The sequence below is a fragment of the Cicer arietinum genome, chromosome 1 (genome assembly GCF_000331145.2).
Source record: "Cicer arietinum cultivar CDC Frontier isolate Library 1 chromosome 1, Cicar.CDCFrontier_v2.0, whole genome shotgun sequence".
NCBI lineage: Eukaryota > Viridiplantae > Streptophyta > Magnoliopsida > Fabales > Fabaceae > Cicer > Cicer arietinum.
Genome location: NC_021160.2, coordinates 30,408,801 through 30,412,508, shown reverse-complemented (window position 1 = coordinate 30,412,508; position 3,708 = coordinate 30,408,801).

The following is a 3,708-nucleotide window of genomic DNA, read 5'->3' as shown; positions in this document are numbered from 1 at the left end:
GGAATCTCTTAATGTCTTGTTTACTTAATGTTTGTTTTGAAAATCGTTTAAGTTAAATGAGTATTAAGAATGGGGAATCTCTTAATGTCTTGTTTACTTAATGTTTGTTGTGAAAATCGTTTAAGTTAAATGAGTATTAAGAATGGGGAATCTTTTAATGTCTTGTTTACTTAATGTTTGTTGTGAAAATCGTTTAAGTTAAATGAGTATTAAGAATGGGGAATCTTTTAATGTCTTGTTTACTTAATGTTTGTTGTGAAAATCGTTTAAGTTAAATGAGTATTAAGAATGGGGAATCTTTTAATGTCTTGTTTACTTAATGTTTGTTTTGAAAATCGTTTAAGTTAAATGAGTATTAAGAATGGGGAATCTTTTAATGTCTTGTTTACTTAATGTTTGTTTTGAAAATCGTTTAAGTTAAATGAGTATTAAGAATGGGGAATCTTTTAATGTCTTGTTTACTTAATGTTTGTTTTGAAAATCGTTTAAGTTAAATGAGTATTAAGAATGGGGAATCTCTTAATGTCTTGTTTACTTAATGTTTGTTTTGAAAATCGTTTAAGTTAAATGAGTATTAAGAATGGGGAATCTCTTAATGTCTTGTTTACTTAATGTTTGTTTTGAAAATCGTTTAAGTTAAATGAGTATTAAGAATGGGGAATCTCTTAATGTCTTGTTTACTTAATGTTTGTTGTGAAAATCGTTTAAGTTAAATGAGTATTAAGAATGGGGAATCTTTTAATGTCTTGTTTACTTAATGTTTGTTGTGAAAATCGTTTAAGTTAAATGAGTATTAAGAATGGGGAATCTTTTAATGTCTTGTTTACTTAATGTTTGTTGTGAAAATCGTTTAAGTTAAATGAGTATTAAGAATGGGGAATCTTTTAATGTCTTGTTTACTTAATGTTTGTTTTGAAAATCGTTTAAGTTAAATGAGTATTAAGAATGGGGAATCTTTTAATGTCTTGTTTACTTAATGTTTGTTTTGAAAATCGTTTAAGTTAAATGAGTATTAAGAATGGGGAATCTTTTAATGTCTTGTTTACTTAATGTTTGTTTTGAAAATCGTTTAAGTTAAATGAGTATTAAGAATGGGGAATCTCTTAATGTCTTGTTTACTTAATGTTTGTTTTGAAAATCGTTTAAGTTAAATGAGTATTAAGAATGGGGAATCTCTTAATGTCTTGTTTACTTAATGTTTGTTTTGAAAATCGTTTAAGTTAAATGAGTATTAAGAATGGGGAATCTCTTAATGTCTTGTTTACTTAATGTTTGTTGTGAAAATCGTTTAAGTTAAATGAGTATTAAGAATGGGGAATCTTTTAATGTCTTGTTTACTTAATGTTTGTTGTGAAAATCGTTTAAGTTAAATGAGTATTAAGAATGGGGAATCTTTTAATGTCTTGTTTACTTAATGTTTGTTGTGAAAATCGTTTAAGTTAAATGAGTATTAAGAATGGGGAATCTTTTAATGTCTTGTTTACTTAATGTTTGTTTTGAAAATCGTTTAAGTTAAATGAGTATTAAGAATGGGGAATCTTTTAATGTCTTGTTTACTTAATGTTTGTTTTGAAAATCGTTTAAGTTAAATGAGTATTAAGAATGGGGAATCTTTTAATGTCTTGTTTACTTAATGTTTGTTTTGAAAATCGTTTAAGTTAAATGAGTATTAAGAATGGGGAATCTTTTAATGTCTTGTTTACTTAATGTTTGTTTTGAAAATCGTTTAAGTTAAATGAGTATTAAGAATGGGGAATCTTTTAATGTCTTGTTTACTTAATGTTTGTTTTGAAAATCGTTTAAGTTAAATGAGTATTAAGAATGGGGAATCTTTTAATGTCTTGTTTACTTAATGTTTGTTTTGAAAATCGTTTAAGTTAAATGAGTATTAAGAATGGGGAATCTTTTAATGTCTTGTTTACTTAATGTTTGTTTTGAAAATCGTTTAAGTTAAATGAGTATTAAGAATGGGGAATCTCTTAATGTCTTGTTTACTTAATGTTTGTTTTGAAAATCGTTTAAGTTAAATGAGTATTAAGAATGGGGAATCTCTTAATGTCTTGTTTACTTAATGTTTGTTTTGAAAATCGTTTAAGTTAAATGAGTATTAAGAATGGGGAATCTCTTAATGTCTTGTTTACTTAATGTTTGTTTTGAAAATCGTTTAAGTTAAATGAGTATTAAGAATGGGGAATCTCTTAATGTCTTGTTTACTTAATGTTCGTTTTGGAAATCGTTTAAGTTAAATGAGTATTAAGAATGGGGAATCTCTTAATGTCTTGTTTACTTAATGTGTGTTTGTGAAAATCGTTTAAGTTAAACGAGTATTAAGAATGGAGAATCTCTTAATGTCTTGTTTACTTAATGTGTGTTTGTGAAAATCGTTTAAGTTAAACGAGTATTAAGAATGGGGAATCTCTTAATGTCTTGTTTACTTAATGTGTGTTTGTGAAAATCGTTTAAGTTAAACGAGTATTAAGAATGGGGAATCTCTTAATGTCTTGTTTACTTAATGTTTGTTTTGAAAATTGTTTAAGTTAAAAGAGTATTAAGAATGGGGAATCTCTTAATATTTCCGTTTGCTTAATGTTTGTTGTGAAAATCGTTTAAGTTAAATGAGTATTAAAAATGGGGAATCTTTTAATATCTGCATTTTCTTAACGATTGTTGTGGATGGAGTCAGTGTATGCTCATGCATTTTGATTTTGGTAAATCGTGCTGACCCGTGATAGGTGGCACCTCGGTAAACAGTACTGACGCGTGATAGGTGGTACGTTTACGATTTACGCTTTTTAGTAAATCGTGTTGGCCTGTGATAGGCAGTACGTTTACGATTTACGCTTTTTCTTTTAGTAAATCGCGCTGACCCGTGATAGGTGGCACCTCGGTAATTGATACTTCGGCCTGCGATAGGCGGTACAATTATTATTTACGGCCCTTCGAGGAGGCTTTTGGTTTGGAATTCCGAGTCCATGCATTTTGGCATATACACATCGCATTAGGGTGCTTGGCACGCGAGCCGTGTTTGATTCATGTTTATGATTGGGTGTTTTGATTTTGAGTTGTCGTGGTAATTGAGTGTTTTGAATTTGAGTTGTCGTGGTAAATTGTGTTTGTCCGTGAGAGACTTCACAAGTGTTTGTCCGTGAGAGACTACACCCTGGTAAATTGTGTTTGTCCGTGAGAGACTGCACAGGTGTTTGTCCGTGAGAGACTACACCCTGGTAAATTGTGTTTGTCCGTGAGAGACTGCCCAGGTGTTTGTCCGTGAGAGACTACACCCTGGTAAATTGTGTTTGTCCGTGAGAGACTGCCCAGGTGTTTGTCCGTGAGAGACTACACCCTGGTAAATTGTGTTTGTCCGTGAGAGACTGCCCAGGTGTTTGTCCGTGAGAGACTACACCCTGGTAAATTGTGTTTGTCCGTGAGAGACTGCACAGGTGTTTGTCCGTGAGAGACTGCACCCTGGTAAATTGTGTTTGTCTGTGAGAGACTGCACATGTGTTTGTCTGTGAGAGACTCCACCCTAGTAAATTGTGTTTGTCCGTGAGAGACTGCCCAGGTGTTTGTCCGTGAGAGACTACACCCTGGTAAATTGTGTTTGTCCGTGAGAGACTGCACAAGTGTTTGTCCGTGAGAGACTGCACCCTGGTAAACTGTGTTTGTCAATGAGAGACTGCACTCGTGTTCGTTCGTGAGAAACTGTAC